Source organism: Marmota marmota, unplaced genomic scaffold (genome assembly GCF_001458135.2).
Source record: "Marmota marmota marmota unplaced genomic scaffold, marMar, whole genome shotgun sequence".
Taxonomy (NCBI): domain Eukaryota; kingdom Metazoa; phylum Chordata; class Mammalia; order Rodentia; family Sciuridae; genus Marmota; species Marmota marmota.
In genome coordinates this window covers 585,857-605,503 of record NW_026000222.1, presented here as the reverse complement: position 1 = coordinate 605,503, position 19,647 = coordinate 585,857, and the positions used below count along the sequence as shown (strand labels likewise).

The following is a 19,647-nucleotide window of genomic DNA, read 5'->3' as shown; positions in this document are numbered from 1 at the left end:
AGGGCCGCGGCCGCGAAGCCGGGAGGGTGCTGCCGAGGGCGTGCTGCCGAGGGCTCGCCCAGGCATTTGCGTTTGCAGAGGTGGAAGTTAGCTGGTAATCTACGAAGTGGTGATTCGGAAGGCAGACTCCAGCTAGAATTAAAAGTGGCCAAGCCTCCTGTTTAAATGCACGTCTATACTTGTTAGGAACTAAGCCGAAAAGGTAGGTAACCGAAATCGAATCGGTGTCACTCTGATTTTCTCTCAAACGTAGGACTGAATCCAGGGGCGCTGTACCACCGAGCTACACCCCCCCCCTTTTATATATTAATACAGGGCTTCGCTACTTTGCCCCGCTGGCCTCGAATTTCGAGATCCTCCCTGCCTCAGCCTCCCAAGTCGCTGGCACTTGAGGCCTGTTGCACCACGCCCTACTGCTGCTTTTTTTTTTTTTTTTTTAAACTGGGTTCTAAACAGTTGGTAAGCAGGGTATTTACAGGGTTCATATGGAATTAAAACCAAACTGGATCGACCTTAAAGATGATCTTTTATGCAAGCCGAACTACTCCGGTTCCAATCCTAGCCCTGCGGTTGACCAACCCTGGGCAGTTTATCTTTCAGACCGTCACTTTCTCATGGGTAAAATGGGAACAGAAAGAGGCTGAGGTGGTGGCTCAGTGGCAGAGCGCTTGCCTAGCATGTGTGAGGCACTGGGTTCAATCCTCAGCACCGCATGTAAATGAATACAATAAAGGTCCATTGACAACTAAAACATATTTTTTAAAAATGGGAACAGCAAGTAGCACCTGTTGGCCAGTGTCATGAAGATTAGGCCTTGAGGATGCTAACCCCAGGAAAGTGCCTGGGAGGCTTCCCTATGAAAGCACCCAGTCGGGGAGTAAAGGGCTTCAGACTCTTCGGAGGCAGCCAGGTCTTTATTTCAGTTACAGCCAGGAACTTCATGGGGTCAGAAGTGGACACCTGATAAAAACAGCCAGCCCTCAGGCTGAGAAGCATTCATGAAGAGATGCTCCAAGAGTTCCCATATTGGCCTCATGGTAAGGCTTGCCTGGTAAAAATTGTGGAATTCAGGGTCCTGGGCCCCAGCTTCACCTACGGGATCAGCCTAGATGAAAGAGAACTAGAAGCTGCAAGTTTTATTTTGTTCCCTGACAACACATTCATTCTTTGGATAAACTTGAAAAAAAAAACCACTGATGTAATCCAATCAATATTCTTTCTAGGGTATTTAAATATGAAATGTGAATAAACTGGGAATTCGCCTCAGAAACTGAATCTGAAAATATGCAAACTGAAATTTTCCACAGAAAGAAGTAAAAACTGTGAAGAAATTAAAATGCAAACTAAAAGGAAAGAATTAAGCTGTTTAATGCATTAATTAAAACGATGATGTGGACCATATCGAGCTTCTTCTTCAAAGAGAAACAGAATAGGCATAATCTCTACCAGCATGTGATTGATTGGCATGGGAAGTGCATGTTTGGCAAATAAAATGAGTACAGCTGTGGTCTAAATGTTTTGTAACTCCAAAATCCATATGTTGAAGCATAATTGCAGGGTGATGAATTCAAAGGGCCTTTTGAGAGGTGATCAGGTCATGAGGGCAGAGCTCTCTCCAATGACATTAGTGCCGATAAAAATGAGTCCTGAGCCAGGCACATGGCCCAAGCCTATAATCCCAAGAGGCTGAGACAGGAGGATCATGAGTTCAAAGCCACCCTCAACATTTTAGCAAAGCACTAAGTGACTCTGTGAGACCCTGTCTCTAAAAATACAAAAGAGAGCTGGGGATATGGCCCAGTGGTTGAGTGCCTCTGAGTTTAATCCCTGTTAACCACCACCCCAAAAAAAGAGTTCTGGGCCTGGGGTTTTTGGCCAGTGGTAGAGTGCTTGCCTACCATATGTGAGGCACTAGGTTCAATCCTCGGCACCATGTTAAAAAATAAATAAAAGGGCTGGGGTTATGGCTCAGCCGTAGAGGGCTCACCTCTGCGAGGCCCTGGGTTGCAAGACCCTGGGTTCGATCCTCAGCAGCACATAAAAATAAATAAAGGTATTGTGTCCATCTACAACTAAAAAAAAATTTTAAAATAAAAGTATTTTGTTCATCTACTAACTAAAAAAATATATATTTTTCTCTTAAAAATGAGTTCTGGATGGGGCTGTGGCTCAGTGGTAGAGTGCTTGCCTAGCATGTATTAGGCACTGGGTTCAATTCTCAGCACCACATATAAAAAAAAAAAAAATAAAGGTACGTTGACAACTAAAAATATATATATTAAAATAAATGAGTTCTATTAGTTATAGTGTCCCACCTCTGTAATTCCAGTGGCTCAGGAGGCTGAGGCTAGAGGATTGTGAGTTGAAAGCGAGTCTCAGCAATTTAGCAAGGCCTTAAACAACTTACACCCAGTTTCAAAATTGAAATATATGTGTGTGTGTGTGTGTGTGTATACATACATACATATATATGAAAAGGGCTGGGATGTGGCTCAGTAGTTTCCCAGAAAAATAAAGAGTCCTGAGCCAGGCACGGTGGCCCATGCCTATAATTCCAGTGGCTCTGGAGGATAAGGCAGGAGGATCATAAGTCCAAAGTCAGCCTCAGCAACTTAGTGAGACCCTAACTCAAAATTTGAAAAAAAGAAATGGAGATGTGACTCTGATTAAGCAACCCTTTGTTCAATTCCAGGTACAAAAAAAAAAAAGGGCCTGGCCCAGTGGTACACACCTGTAATCTCAGTGACTTGGGAGACTGAGGCAGGAGGACCATGAATTCAAAGCCAGCCTCAGCAATTAGCGAAGCCCTAAGTAACTCAGACCCTGTCTTTACAAAAAAGAGCTGGGAATGTGGCTCAGTGGTTAAGTGCCCCTTCATGCAATCCTTGGTACCAAAGGTGGAAAAATAAGACTGAGATCAAAGAATAAAACACTGTAAAATATCTCAAGTAAATTTTTAAAATTTATTACATGTTGAAATAATATACTTCAAATGCATTACATTGAATAAAACATACTGTTTGGTTCCTTTTCCTTTTAGTCATGGCTACTAAGAAATTTTTTCCCCCATTTGGTATCAGGGATTGAACCCAAGGGCACTTAATCACTGGGCCACATCCCCAGCCCATTTTATTTTTTGAGACAGGGTTTCACTAAGTTGCTTAGGACCTTCCTACATTGCTGAGGCTGGCTTTGAACTTGCAATCCTCCTGTCTCAGCCTCCCAAGCTCCTGGGATTACAGGTGTGTGCCACTGTGCCTGGCTACTGTGAAAGCTTCAGTTTACACATGGTTCCCATTCTGTTCTGCTGGTCAGCCCAGGCAGAGGTCCTTTGGTGGGGAGAAGCACACTTTCTTTCAACAAAGTGCCTACTGTGTGCCTAACTCCATCCTACAAACTATTAATATAAGTGTAAAAGGACCAGGTACAGTGCCATAGAGCTGGGATCACAGGACTCAGGAAATTGAGGCTGGAGGATAGCAAGTTCCAGGCCAGTCTGGGACTTAACAAGGCCCTAAGCAACTTAGCAAGACCCTGTCTCAAAAAATAAAAGGGCTGGGGATGTGGTTCAGTGGTAAAGTGCCCCTGGGTTCAATCTCAAATACCAAAAAGCCAAGCATGGTTGTATATACCTGTAATCCCAGCAACTCAGGAGGCTGAAGCAGGAGGATCGAAAATTAAAGACTAGCTTCAGCAATTTAACAAGACCCTGTCTCAAAGTTGAAAAGGGTTGGGTGGCTGGGGATGTAGCTCAGTTTTAGGGTACTTGGCTAGCATGCACAAGACTCTAGATTCAATCCCCAGCATCAAAAAAAAGAGCGGGGGGTGCAAAAAGGACCCTGATACATGACCCATCCCTGTAATCCCAGCAACTCGAAAGGCTAAGTTCAGAGGATCACAAGTTTGAGGCCAGCCTGGGCAATTTAGTGAGACCCTCTCTCAAAAATAAAAGGGCTGGAAATGTAGTTCAGTGGTAGAGTGCCTCTGGGTTCAATCCTCAGAAACAGGAAAAAAAGAAAATGGGCTGCATTATAAACTCTAGTAAAGCACCCCTGGATTCAATCCCCAAACCAAAAAAATAAAAAATAAGATTTCTGCCTGTAAATCCAAAATGTCCTACAGCTACCTGTATGGGTAACACATGAATACAGGACACTGGGGAACAGCAACAAAAAATGCTGGCAGCCAGCCAAGCCAGGCAGACCCAGCACAGCCTGAGGAGCATGGGAATGATTTCTGGCCTGAATCAGAGGGTGCCAATGAAGGGTTTCACTCTGGCATGCATAGGGTCATATTTCCACTTTAAAACATCACCCCTGGGCTGGGGTTGTGGCTCAGTGGTAGCACAGGTGAGGCGCTGGGTTCCATCCTCAGCACCACATAAAAATAAATAAATAAAATAAAGGTAAAAGAAAAAAGATGAGGTCATTGCCTTTAAAAATAAATAAATGGAACATCACCCCTGTTGGTCATGGTGGTACATGCCTGTAATCCCAGTTAGTCCAGAGGTTGAGGCCAGACTGGGCAATTTAGCAACACCCTGTCATCACAATGTGTCTGCTGTCAATTGAGCCCAGGGCTGCTTAACCGCTGAATCACATCCCCCAGCCCTATTCAGTATTTTTTTTCTTTCTGTATTTTATTTAGAGACAGGGTCTCACTGAGTTACTTAGTGCCTCTCTATTGCTGAGGCTGGCTTTGAACTCACGATCCCCCTGCCTCAGCCTCCCGAGTCCCTGGAAATTATAGGTGTGCACCACCACACCAAACTCACAATAATTTTTAGAAATTAAAAGAGCTGGCAATGTAGCTCAGTGGTAGAGCACCCCAGGTTCAATTCAGTACTACAAATGATAATAAGTAAAATTAAATAGAACATGGCCTGTGAAACCCTGTGAGGGTGAGAGGCTTCAAGGAGGCCCCAGAGAAGCTGCTCCAGCATTTTGCAGGTTAAGAGACTAGGGAGAGAGAGACTGGAAGGTGGCAAAGATGTAGAGAAGGTTCAGGTGGTGGACAACAGCCGAGCAGGGAGGCAGAGGAATTTGAACATCCTTCAGCTTGCCAGGAACCGGCATGGCCACATATTCCAGCTTTTCCTTAGAAACTGGAAATGATATTGTCACAGCATACTTCATTAAGGGAAATTAATATTTTATTTTAAACACTGTGGCTCAGACAAAACACATCAGGCCCATACACTCCATCTGAGTGCCTGCAGGGTGGTCCTCCAGTAAGTACAATCTGTACCATCTGAACACTCTTTATTTTATTTATTTATTTATTTTCTGGGCATTGAACCCAGGGGCATTCTACCACTGAGCCACATCCCCAGCCACAGTCCTTTCTATTTTGAGATAGCATCTCACTAAGTTGCCCAGACTGGCATAGAACTAGCGGATCCTCCTGCCTCAGCCTCCTGAGTCACTGGGATTATACATGTGCTCCACCACACCCACATGGACTATTGTTTTCTCAAATGTGTTTCCCAGGCCCTGCTCCAGAGATTTGATCTGCATATTGGAGGGGGGATCCAGAGACCTGCAAGTCATCATTCATCTCCAGAGCCTCCCAGCCTCCTCAGAAAGACCTGCTCCTGACAGTTGCTATCTTAGCACACCTCTGGTACTGTTTTGCAGGTGTTTATTTAAGCTGCTCATCCCATGTTGAGCCTTGGATTCATTCTGCTTTTTGCCAGGCACTGGCCCTAGGGCCGTGGAGTTAGCCATGAACATAACTAAGTCCCTACCAGAGGCACTTACATTCCAGTGTGTCTCTGGTTCCTGAAACCAAAATAAGCTAATTGTTCATTAAACGTGAGCCACATGTAGCTGCAAAGAACAGATGTGGTGGACACTAGAGTTAGGATGCCCAGGGCAGGTGATACTTAGCTTCAAGTGAGGACAGACCATGTGTTCTAGGGAAGAGAACGTGCAGATCTCATTTTGCCCCTAAGGAGGCACTCAGAGGCTCCATCACACTCCCGTCAGGCCCCACTGTGGCCCCAAACATACTGCCTCAGAACATGAGAGGTCATTGCATGGGCAGCCTCCTCTGCCCTTCCTGGCAGTGACCAGAGGTCACTGATGAAAGCCCAGCCACACCAGGCTTGCTTTAACTTCCTCTTCCACATAAGTGGCCAGAGCAGGCCATATTCTGGCACCTTTCCTCCCGTCTCCTCCCCTGTGGCCTTGTGGTAGGAGCTGATAATTGGGTTTGGGCCAGACAGGCCTGGCCTCCACCCTGTGGTCAGCCCTAGCTCACCAGCATTCTTGGCATTGGAGTCAGGAACCCAAGCTCATTTCACAATCAGTGATGACAGGCTTTGTTCCCCAGTTCCCGCAGCACAGTGGCACATCACCCTCCCAGGCACAAGGGCAGAGAAGCTGTGAGGTGAAGCAAGATGGAGTCCTGGGCCCTGACCCCAGCACCACCAAACAACCAGGGTAGAAAAGCAGTGGCCCTGCCCATCACCCCAGCCACTCAGAGGCTGAGGTCAGAGGGGCACAGGTTCCAGGCCAGCCTGGGCAATTTACTGAGGCCCTGTCCCAAAATAAAAATAGCTGTGTGTACCTCCGTTGTAAAGCTCCCCTGGGTTCATTCTCCAGTACCTGGAAGGGGGGAAAAAAAGACTCTGCTTCAGTTCTTAGGACTGTATACCCAGAAGTGGGCTTGCTGACCTTGTGGTGAGTCTACCTTAACGTGGAGGACTTCCCTGCTGCTTTCTCATTTTCAAGCAGTGATGCAGGAGCTCCAGGTTCTCCACATTCTCACCGCTGCTGATAATCTCTGGGAGGTTTTTTGGGTTTTTTTGTTGGGGGGAGGTGCCAAGGATTGACCTCAGGGTCACACTACCGCTAAGCCACAGGTCAGCCCCTGTTTTGTATTTTATTTAGAGACAGGGTCTCACTGAGGTTGCTTAGCGCCTCAGTTTTGCTGAGGCTGGCTTTGAACTTGCCATCCTCCTGCCTCACCCTCCCAAGCCTTTGGGATCACAGATGTGTACTACTGAACCCTGCAATCTCTGGGTTCTTAAAGCTTTTTTTTTTTTTTTTTGGGTGGGGGGGTGTGCATTATAATTTTTTTAAAAAAAGAATAGCTATCCTCATGAGGGGAAGTTCATACACTTGAACCCAGGGCAGTTCTACCTCTGAGCTACATGCCCGTGTTTATTTTGAGACAGGTCTTTCTAAGTTGCTGAAGCTGTCTTACAGCTTGAGAGACTGCTGCCCAGTGAGGTGCTACTGGTCATGCTTCTGAAGCGCCTCCCCTGACGTCAGTGAGGGCGAGCCTCTTTCTGGGTGCTTCCTGACTGTGTGCATCTTCTCCATAAAAGTGCTTATATTTCCTCCCATTCCAAGTTGCCTTTCTACTCTTTTAATAGTCTTTTGATGCACAAAAACTTACTTTTCATGAAGTCTGATGTTCTGTTTTGATGGTTGCCTGTATCTTTGGTATCATGACCAAACAGTCATTGCCAGATCCAGTGTCCAGAGTTCTGCAACACTGAGTCTCACACTTAGCTCTTCTCATTCATTTTGAGTTAACTTCTGAACATGGTGTAGGGTCCACTTTCCCCAAGGCCTTTGCTGAAGACACAGTCCTTTCCCTAGCATGTGGTCTGGCACCCTGGAGGGCCCCTTGACCAAAACACAAGGGTTTATTTTCAGCCTCTGTACAGTTTCTTTGGTCTGTATCTCTCTCTTTATGCCAGTCCCATGCTCTGTTATGGCCATGGTTTAATAAGACCTAAAATCAGAAAGTGTGAGTCCTCCATCTTTGTTCTTTTTCAAGAATGTTTTGCCTATTTGGGATTCCTTGAAATTCATAAATTTTAGGATGGAATTTATTTCCCTCCCTGTCTTTCTGTCTCCCTCCCTCCATCCCTCCATCCTGCCATCTCTTCTTCTTTTCAATTCTGGGAATCAAACCCAGAGCTTTGCACATGCTAGACAAATTCTGTACCACTGAGCTGTATCACCAGTCCCAAGATGGGTTCTTCTATGTAAAATACATCATCAGGATTTTGAGAGGGGTTGCATTGAATCTGTAGATCACTTTGGGTAATACTGATATCTTAACCAATAGTATCTTAAGAAATGGAATTTTGTGATTTCCTTTTAAGATGGCTTGTGTTTGTAATAGAAATGCACTGATTTTTGAGTGTTGACTTTATATCCTTCTATTCTGCTGAATTAATGTATAGGATTTTCTATATCATTTCATCACCTACATGATATTTCAGATATGCTAATCTGCCTCAGTATAGTAACCATTTTTCTATATACAATGTTGCATAATATCATCTTGGAAGCCTCAATTATGTACAGGAAAACTGTTCAAAAATAAAGGTTAAAAAATTTTTTTTTGCAAGATGGACACCATATCTTCATTTTATTTCTATGTGGTGTTGAGGATTGAACCCAGCGCCCCGCGCATTGCCAGGTGAGCGTGCTACTGCTTGAGCCACATCCAGCCCAAAGGTAAAAATTTAAACTTAAAAAATTTCACACTGTGAGAAACAGTAAGTTCAAGTGGTCCATTTTCTTCTTCTTCTTCTTTTTTTTTTTTTTTTTAACTCGAGGGGCACTCGACCACTGGGCCACATCTCCAGCCCTTTTTTGTATTTTATTTAGAGACAGGGTCTCATTGAGTTGCTTAGTACCTCGCCATTGCTGAGGCCGGCTTTGAGTTCTTGATCCTCCTGTCTCAGCCTCCTGAGTTGCTGGGATTACAGGCGTGCGCCACCACACCCAGCCAGTGGTCCATGTTCAAAATGCAGTAATCTCAGTGACTCGGGAGGCTGAGACAGGAGGATCACGAGTTCAAAGCCAGCCTCAGCAACAAGGAGGTGCTAAATAACTCTGTGAGACCCTGTCTCTAATAAAATGCAAAAATTGGGCTAGGGATGTAGCCCAGTGGTCCAGTGCCCCTGAGTTCAATCCCTGGTACCTGCCCCCTCCAAAATAAAACTTTATATATGGAAAACAATTTTTTTTTTTTTTTTTTTTAGTTGTGGTGCTGAGAACCCAGGGCTCACACATGCCAGGCAAGTGCTTTACCACTGAGCCACAACCCCAGCCCACTATTTAACTTCAAATGTAAAATTGCTGGGGAAGTAAAAAACAGTAAAGGGAAAATAAAACAAATGGTTACCAGCAGTTAACATCTTAGTGTGAAAGACTCACAGCCCCTTGACAAACAGGAGGTAAGAAAGAAGGGGACACCCAAGACCTTCCCTGCAGTCCCCAGTCCATAAGCCCTTTATATATATATATATATATATATATATATATATATATTTTAGTTGTAAATGGACACAATACCTTTATTTTATTTTTATTTATTTTTATGTGGTGCTGAGGATCGAACCCAGGGCCTCACACATTCCAGTAAAGCGCTCCCCCCCCCTTTTTTTTGGGGGGGGGGCATGTACCAGGGACACTTATAGCCACTGAGCCACATTCCTAGCCCTATTTATTTATTTATTTATTTACTTATGAGACAGAGTCTCACTAAGTTGCTCAGGGCCTACTGAGTTTCTGAGGCTGACTTGGAACATGCTGTCCTACTGCCTCAGCTTCCTGAGTTCCTAGGATTATGTGCATATGCCACCACACCCAGCACCCCAGTCCTTTTTAAAGTTCCTTTTTGTTTGGTTTGGGGGTTTCTTTGTGAGGCATTTTAGAGTCTAAGTAAAAGGTGGACTGGGGATGTAGCTCTTCCCCAGCATATCTGAGGGATGTCTATTACCACACAGCAGAGTCTAGGTGGGCTGCAGGCTCATTGGTGCACTACCTCAGTGACATCATGGGAACAGATTTCCTGCCTCATCCTAAAGCCCTTGTCCAGTAACTGTGGAGTCTGGCTTTTAGGGGTAGATGGCCTGCCAAAGTTGATCACAATGAGGTTACGGTGGTTGCTTTGTGCTCTGTGTTCTGAAAGTGTGTGGGCTGAGTGTGGTGGTACACTCCTATAATCCCGAGGCTGAGGGAGGAGGATCACAAGTACAAGGCCAGCCACAGCAAGTTAGTGAGGTCCTGTCTCAAAAATTAAAAAGCACCCCTGGGTTCAATCTCCAGTACCCCCCCCTACAAAAATCAGTGTGTTTGACCCCTTGCAGATCCCCCAAATGCTTATGAGGGTAAGTGTTATAGTTTGGATCTCAAGTGTCCCCAAAAGCTCCTGTGTTGGAGACTGGTCCCAGATGCAGTAAGCAGAGGTGGGGCCTTGGGGAATGATGGGATCACAAGGACTCTGACCTCAGGACGCATAGCTTTATGGGCTGTGGGGGAGTAGTGGAAATGTTAGGAGGTAGGGCCCAGTTGGAGGAAAAAGGCCACTGCAGCAGGCCCCGGGAGGACATATCTTGCCCCCAGCAGCTACGTGCTACCACAAGCTGCCCATCATGATGGCCTGTCTCACCCCAGGCCCAAAGTGATGGGACCACTCAGCCATGGACTGAACCTCTGAAACCATGAACCAAAACAAATGTTTCCTCCTTTTATTTTTCTCACATATTTTGTCATAGTGACAGAAAGCTGACTCATAATACAGTCCACAAGTTCAAAGTCTTTCCATGATGATACTAAGAGGTGTCCTCCCTTCTGCCCTTTCCTAAGTGTCTGTGGGCCTCTCCAGCAGCGGTACTGTGATGAGACCCCACTCGGACCCCTGAGGAATGTGTGCTGTGTTAACATACCTGCTTCGTTGTCACTGGGATAAATGTCCATAGGTACAACCCACAAGACAAACCAGGGGTATTTAAGAACCTGAAGAGGTTCTGAAACCAATAAGCTGTGAGCTGCTGGCTTGGCCTTGCTATGTGCTGGGGAATGGCCCCCGAGACACCACACAGCTCTACACTTTGTCTCATGCAGCAACACAGAATTGACAAAGGAAACCAAGCTCCAATCCAGGGTCAAGACCCAACAAATACGGGACTGGGGCTGTGGCTCAGTGGTGCTCACCTAGTATGTGTGAGGCACTGGGTTTGTTTGATCTTCAGCACCACATAAAAATAAATAAAGGTGTTGTGTCCATCTAAAACTGAAAAAAAAAATTAAAGACCCAACATTAATTATGCATAATCTGTGTTTAATACTTTTGTATTATTTTGTACTGGGGATTGAATCTAGGGGTGCTCTACCACTGAGCTACATTCCTGGCCCTTTTTTTTTTTTTTTTCATTCTGAGGATTTCTCTAAATTGCTCAGGCCTGCCTCTAGCTTGCTATCCTCCTTCCTCAGCTTCCCCAAGTCCCTGGGATTAAAGGCAACACCCAGCTCCGAGTTTTACTTTGTAACTTTTAAAGGTATTTGGGAAATAAAAGGATAGATTTCACCACTGGGCCTTGCCTGCATCTTAGCTTTACACAACTGTACAGTCAATTCCAAGCAGTTTCCACTCAGGAAAAGCCCTAGCCTCAGGGGACAGCTGTGTTCCCTTTGCCCAGATGGCCCTAGACAAGTGCTTCAGCATGTGGACATCCTCTGTGGGACTTGTTACATTTTGTCTGTTCTGTTTATGAACTGTAACCTCATATAGGATTGCCTTAGAATCCAAGTAACAAATCCTCATGCTAAATAGAACAACAAGGGTGTTGGGGATGCAGCTCAGTGATAGACTCATTCCCCACCCAGCTCTGCACAGAACAAAAACAGCAAGAACAAACTGCATGCTTTGTGTGAGGCACACCTAAAGCCACCTACAAATCTCATCTTGACCTGACCAGCTCTGCCGCTCCTTCCAGCTGGAGCTGGCCCTGAATTCCAGAAACCAGGACACAGGCTCCTGGCAGGCAGGGAGATCCTAGCCAAGGGCCAACCTGCCAGGGGTTGGCTCGTCCATAGAACAAGGGGGTCTGGAGTAGACCATGGTCCAAATTCCTTCCGAAGTGACCACCTTAAGCAGGAAGCAGTGCCCAAGTCCACTATGCCTCTTTCCTCTTCAATACCTAGCCTGCTGGTCGCCACCCTGTCCACTGTCTCAGCCCAGCCTGCTTGCTCACCCTCACTGTACATGGCAGCTGACCCATTGGGCATACTCAGCTGACTTTGTTGCTTCCTGGGGTTGCATATAAGAAAAATCAGCCGAGCAACAAAATAAACAGACTCTGGCCTTCCCAACCTCAGGAGAGCCATCTCCTCTTCTCTGCCCCACCTGGTTCAGGCAGAAGCTCCTTCATGCACCCCATAACAGGCCATGCTGGTCTCCCTGGTCCACCAAAAAGATGTATCTAAAACAGAACTTGTGGCTGGGTGTGTGCTGCTGGGATATTTGAAGCAGCTCAGGAGGCTGAGACAGGAAGATCACGAGCTCAAGCCAGCCTCAGCAATGGTGAGGTGCTGAACAACTCAGTGAGACCCTGTCTCTAAATAAAATACAAAATAGGGCTGGGATGTTGCTCAGTGGTTGAGTGCCTCTGAGTTCAATCCCCGGTACCAAAACAAAAATAATAATAATAAAACAAAACAGACCTTGTAATCCCAGCTACTCAGGAGGCTGAGGCAGAAGGATTCCAAGTTTGAGGCCAGCCTCAGCAACTTATGGATACCCTATCTCAAAAAGTAAATAAAATTTACAAAAAAACTGGGCTGGCGACATAGCTCAGTGGTTAAGTGCCCGAGGGTTCAATCCTTGGTGCCAAAACATACACACACACACACACACACACACACACACATACACACACACGGCATTTGAGGGGGGCCAGCAGTCTTTAGGGATATGGTGTTGGAAATTTCCAATGAACAGGGGACAAGTGTGGGAATGGCAGCGATGCAACTCCCTGGTCTCAAGCTCCTTTCTGGAGGGTAGTAGCTGTCCAAAATTCAGTGGCTTCTTGATTTGTTGAAAACCAATAATGGTCACAGACCATGAGGGTCCAGGAAAAGTCAGCCAGTGACAATCTGTGACCTTGATCAAAGGCCTAAATCTACAGTCCCCCTACTGTTCAGGAAAAGGACAAACTCTGTTCCCAGGTATGAGAAGCTGACTGCTGACCCTGAGCTAGATAGTGAAGGCATGGTCAGTGTGGCCTCAGGCTGCACCCCAGACAGAAGCCACAGAGGGTCCCCTTCAACTAAATACAGCCCTTTCTTTCTTCAAATATCTTTATCATGTAATTTTTTTAACAACTAATAGTAATAAAAATTTAAAAAAAAATAAATAAAATAAATAAATAAATATATAATTTATATTAACAAACAATGCTGTNTATATATATATATATATATATATCTATATCTATCTATCTTTATCGCTCCCCTCTCAGGTGCTTCTGGGACCAGAACAGTAGCAAGCCAAATACTTTGAAAACACAGCTGTCCATCAGACACCCTGAGCGGATCCCTTTTTGCCAGTAGATGACCTCCTGGGGTGTTGGAGAACCCCTAGGCATCTGGCCAGTGGTGAATAGACTTGCACAGGCAGATTCCAGTGTGGACAAACCACCAGTGAAAACTGTCGTGACCAGGAAGGCCTGGTCCGGCCAGGAAGCGAGGAAGTATGCCCTGCAGCAACAGCTCTGGCTTTGCCCTGCTCTGGGGCTCAATTTCCTCAGCCCACTGGTCACATCAGTCCTGCACCTGCACTGCAGCACCTGAAGACAGGTGCTCTCCACACACAGCCCTGAGGAAGAACTTCATGGTGTCCGCTTTTCTGTTCCTGAGCCAATCAACGGGGCAAGAGCAGCATGGCTAGAAAGGGTCAGGCCTGGGATGCAGTCACAGGATTGGCAGGTGTGAGGAACAGAGGGCTCCTGCCGGGGGCACTCCTATCACAATCCTGTCAGCAGCCTCCAAGATGGCCCTCAGTGACTCCATCCCTGCTGTCCACACCCTGAGGTAGTACCTCCCACACGGAGCCAGAGCGGGTCTCAGTGACCATGGCACTGTGTGCATGGTGGCAGTAATGGCCAACCACTCCTGAGATTAAATCTCAAAGGGCTGTGTCTTGCATCTGGGGCTCTGACTGCTAGTAATTGGCTTTGGGCAGCCTGCTGCTATGTCATGAGTAGCCCTGAGAAAGCCACATGGCAGGGAACAGAGCCTCGCGTGATAACAGCTAGGCCTCTCACCCTGACCAGCTCCCAACTTCAGAGACCCAGCAAGGTGAGTCTCCAAGTTGTGGGTTTGAGGAGTTCCCCATGGAGAGCACACAGCCCTCGCCTTTGGAAGTCCCTCCTAAGGGCCTGTCAGAAACCCACACCAAGTCTAAAGGAATGTCGAGAACTAGATACCTATTAGCACAAATTCTACTTTTTAAAAATATTTTTAGTTGTAGATGGACACAATACCTTTATTTATTTATTTTTTAATATGGTGCTAGGATCGAACCCAGTGCTTGCTAGGCAAGCCCTAACCCCAGCCCTTTCTTTTCTTCTTTTTATATCAGGGATTGAATCCAGGGGCTCTTAATCACCAGCCCTTTTTATTTTATTTATTTGTTCATTTTTGTACCGGAGATTGAACTCGGGGGCACTGGATCACTAAGCCACCTCCCCAGCCCTTTCTTATATTTTATTTAGAGACAGGGTCTCACTGAGTTGCTTAGTGCCTTGCTTTTTGCTGAGGCTGGCTTTGAACTTATGATCCTCCTGCCTCAGCCTTCCAGGCCACTGGGATTACGGTGTGCACCACCGTGCCCAATCCTTTTTAAATATTGTTTTTTGTTTTGTTTTGAGATAGGGTTTCACCTTACTAATTGCTGAGGCCTCAAACTTGCAGTACTCCTTCCTCAGCCTCCTGATTCCCTGAGATTACAGGTATAGCCACTGTATCTGGCTTCTGCCCAATTTTTTACAAAGGTTTTTTGTTTGTTTGTTTTTGTTTTTCTGAATAAAAATAGACTTTTTATCTTTTCAAGAACAAAATCTTTTTTTTAATATTCATTTTTTAGTTGTAGTTGGACACAATACCTTTATTTTATTTACTTATTATTATGTGGTGCTGAAGATCGAACCCAGGACTGTGGAGTTGGGGTTGTAACTCAGTGGTTGAGTGCTTGTCTCGCATGCATGAGGCACTGGGTTCGATCCACAGCACCACATAAAATAAGTAAAATAAAGATAAAAAAAAGAACAAAATGTGTACAAAGTCTTTTTGTACATATGATGAGTAAGACTCAAGATAGGTGATAGCTAGGAGGGTCAGGGATGTGGCTCAGGGGCACAGCACTTGTCTAACATGCCAGAGGTCCTGGAACAGACCCCCAGCATCCCTGCCCCCAAAAGGGATGTGAGAAGTTGTTTCCTAAGAATCATCTTTCGTTCAGAAACAAGATTTACTGAGGGGTGGGGTTGTGGCTCAGAGTAGAGCGCTTGCCTCGCATGTGTGAGGCACTAGGTTTGACCCTTAGCACTACATAGCCTGCTGCTATTTAGTGTCCACCTATAACTAAAAAATAAATCTTAAAAAAAAAAAAAAAAGATTTACTGAGATCCACAGACATGAACTTGTTTATTGAAGCATTCCTCAAGTAGTATTTTACAGACAGCATCCCAATACCAGACTAGCGTTTGGCCACAGACCTCAACCCAGCTTCAACAAGCTGAGCACCCCAGTGTCATGACCACAGGCGCCATGATCACAGCATACAAGATTTTCAGAGGCCAGTTGGGGGAGAGAGCACCAGGCTAAAAAAACAGTTCACAAATTTAGTTGAGGCCACATTAGGGAAGAAGCAAACAGTTATTTGCTCAAATATTAATAAGGAAGCCTATGGGGCTGGAGATATAGCTCAGTTAGTAGAGTGCTTGCCTTGCATGCACAAGGCCCTGGGTTCATTCCCCAGCACCACCAAAAAGAAATAAAGAAAACAAAAAGCTTTTAGTTTAAAAAAAAAAATGATAATAAGGAAGCCTAGATATTTTTTATTTTAGTTATAGTTGGACACATACCTTTATTTTTATTTATTTTAATATTTTTTAGTTGTAGTAGACACAATACCTTCATTTATTTATTGATATGTGGTGCTGAGGATCGAACCTAGGGCCTCAAATGTGCCAGGCGAGTGCTCTACCGCTGAGCCACAACCCCAGCCCCATTTTTATTTATTTTTATGTGGTGCTGAGGACCGAACCCAGTTCAATGCTAGGCAAGCACTCTACTGCTGAGCCACTACCCCAGCCCCAAGAAAGGAAGCCTAGATCTTAAAAAGGACCCAAAAGATCAACTTTTTTTTTTCAGAATTTTTTTTTGGGGGGGGGGTACTGGACATTGAGCCCAGGGGCAATCTACCACTGAGCACATCCCCAACGCTTTTTTTTTTAGTTGTTGATAGACCTTTATTTTATTTATTTATACGTGGTGCTGAGAATCAAACCCAGTGTCTTACACATGCCAGGCCAATGTGCTACCACTGAGCCACAGCCTCAGCCCTCCAACGCTTTTTATTTTTTGAGACAGAATATTCCTAGGTTGCTGAAACTGGCCTTCAGCTTGTGATTCTCCTGCCTCAGCCTCTGAGCTGCTGGGCTTACAGTTGTGCACCACCGCACCTGACTTTTTTCAAAAATGTTAAAATATTATTCCTGTTTTGTAGATAAGACAATGAGGATCCAGGAGCAGCTTGTCTGAAGCCCTTTGGCTGTTGACGGAATCAGGCCCAGGCCCAGGCCTCCTCCATGTCAACATGGAGCAAGGACAGAGCTGAGTAGGGACCATCACTTTGTTCACGGCTCCTTCCAACAGTCTCAACATACCCTGTGATGCCTTCCCCTTAATGGACTGAACGTCTGGTGCTACCTGGCACCTGGTGCCAGGATAGCCATCCACAGAGCTAAGAAGGCCCTGACTCAGACCATTCCCCAGGAGACTGCCTCTCGCAGATATGCAAGGACAAGACGTGCAAGGAGCCAGGCTGACACTTCCTTGACTGCCACGGTCAGCAAGCCAAGCTGTTAACAAGGAAGCGAGAATGAGTGAACGCAGTGCAAGTGTCTGAGAGAAAATAAAACTCTACCCAGTAGGGCAGCGGGCTGCGGAGTGAGCCTGAGGTTGAAGGACGGTCCAGGCAGCTGGCCTGCTGGATACTCAGACGTAGTCCTGACTACCCAAGGCCTGTGACGTGGTGGGACAGCAGAAATCATCATTCACCTCTCGCCTGCAGGACCTGGGGCACAGCCTCTGGACCAAGAGTTGACAGTCTCTTTCCCAGGCTCTCATTTCTCATGACATCTTCATAATAATTCCTGGATACAAACAGCTTCTGGCTCATGAATGGCTTTCACATACATTTACTGCATTTTATCTTTGCAGCAACTCCGTGGGAAGCCCAAGGCTAATATTAGCCTGTCTTTGCAAATAATTATTATCCCCATTTTACTGATGAGAAAATTGAGGCTGGGAGCATTAACAACTTGCTCAAGGGGCTGGGAAGGACAAAACTCAGGGTCTTTCCCCAGAGGCTGCCAACACCTTGCTTCTGAGTGAACCACCAGGCAGTGGCCCAACAGCAGTGGCTTTATTTCAAACATTAATAGGCCTGTTTCTTACACTCACACCACAACATGCAAATTCATTAGAGGCTTTGAGTCACAAACCCTCTAAACACACAGGCAAGAAGGGCTAGGGTACCAGAAAATCTTTGGAAGTCTGAATACAGTCACAAGACAAGGCTGGGGAGAGTGCAGGGGGACAGACTAGGGGGAGGGAAAGTGGGGGAGGAAAAACCCTCTGACTTGGTCTGTGAACCAAGGAAAGGACACAAAGTGCATGAGGAACAGGGAAGATGGATGGATCGGGGAGATTATAAGAATAAGAGAGGGGCTGGGGATGTGGCTCAAGCGGTAGTGTGCTCGCCTGGCAAGCGTGCGGCCCGGGTTCGATCCTCAGCACCACATACAAAAAAACAAAGATGTTGTGTCCGCTGAAAACTAAAAATAAATAAATAAATAAATATTAAAAAAATTCTCTCTCTTTCTCTTTAAAAAAAAAATAAGAGAAATGGCAGGAAGAGCCATCAGTACTGACTCAGCAGTCCTGGGCCTAGGGACTACTCTCTCCACAAGCCCACAGAATAAGCCACACACACAGGGAGAACTAGCTGGTGCAGAGCTTAATGCAGGCAGGCAGGCAGGACACCTGACACTCACCCAGGCCTTTCAGGTTCAGGTTGAGGCACAGGGCAGGTGTGTGTGGCCCTGGTTCGCCAGGCCCAATAGTGAGTGCAGGCCCATGCAGTCAGACCACCTTAGAAGCTGCCACCAACTTTAACTGTGATCTTGGGTGTGGTATCTTTTAATTTTTCTGAATCACTTTCATTATAAAATAGTGATATCAGAAGTATTTACTGAGTTGTGAATATCAACACAGTGTTTGATGTGGAGCCAGACACTAGTAGGCACTCCAAAATATTGGTTGTTATTATAATTGTTCATTATAAACCTGGGAAACAGAAATACAGAGATAAGTGTAAGTCACTGTAACCCTTCTCTGTAGCAGATCCGTCTGCTCTTGGGCACTCACTCTGGACCTGGGTAGACCCCCATACCCAGTGGCCCTCGCGGCTGCACTGGGAGGATGGCAGGGACTTGCCTGGGCTAGGAATGCAGCTGCCATGGGATGAGACAACAGATCCCTCTCCCCACTGGGGAGCAGTGCCTCCGCATTTCCCATGAGCAACAGTGGGCTTATGCAATGCCTGGGCCATAAGCCTGGCAGGGTGCCATGTGACTTCCAGAGGTGAGTCAGCTGCCTCCAGCAGGGTGCAGCTGAGCTGGTCCAAGATGGCTATCCACATGAAACCAAAGGTCTGCAGAACAGATACTCCACTCCTGACCAAACTATGGAGTGGTTAATACTCTTCTTTCTAAAAGTTGTTACTGTGCTCTTCCTGCTACAGATGGAAGTTTTTGTTTCTGGGCTTCCAAGATTTAAGGAAAACAACTGTTCCCTTCCTGTGCACACTGACCCTTGGCAGCTTGAGCTCGTGTTCCTCAGCCTTCCTCTGGCCAGTGAACGACTAACCTGCCCTTGATCAGCAACTTGTGGCTTTGGAAGGGCTCCTTCCTTCTTTTCTGAGATAGGGGATGCAGATCTGGGTGGAGTTTTACTCAAACACAGGCTGGGCCACGCGTGGGTGGTGCAGACTGGGATCTCAGCCACCCGGAGGATTATAAGTTCGAGGTTAACCTCAGAAAGTCAGCGAGACGCTGTGTCAAAAAATCAAAAAGGTGCTGGGGATGTAAAGTAAAGCACCCCGGTCCAATCTCCAGTACCAAAAAAAAAAAAAAAGGCGCTGCAATATAAACGCCCGGAGATGGCTTCCCGCTGGAGGGCGCGGCGTCAAGTCCCCCAGGCCGCAGACCCTGCGGAGTGTCCGGCACGGGAGTGTCCGGGGGTCGACGTCGCCGGGCTCATGGCTGGACTCCAGGCGCTTAGTAAATCGTAGGGCCTCCTGAATTGGGATGCTCACGGGTCGCCGGCGAAGACCTGAAGGCCACAAACGCGCAGGCGCCCGAAGGTTGCAGTTCCAGACCTCTACAGGAACGTGAAAGCGTCGCGAAGATTCACCCCTCTTTTCCCCCCACCCGCTGCAGACCGCGCAGGCGCCCCGAGGACTTACCTCCACCCCGCGCCACCGCCCCGACGCGCAGGCGCCTTGAGGACTTACGCCGCCCCGCCCCGAACGCGCAGGCGCCCCCGA

General features: G+C 46.4%; 1 long non-coding RNA gene across 1 annotated transcript; it reads left to right on the top strand.

The window, feature by feature from the left end:
* Positions 1-6: 6 nt before the first annotated feature.
* Positions 7-8,376, top strand: LOC107150813. Its single transcript, XR_007343613.1, has 2 exons — positions 7-202; positions 5,490-8,376. It is a non-coding gene; the product is annotated as an uncharacterized LOC107150813 (long non-coding RNA).
* The last annotated feature ends 11,271 nt before the right edge of the window (positions 8,377-19,647 follow it).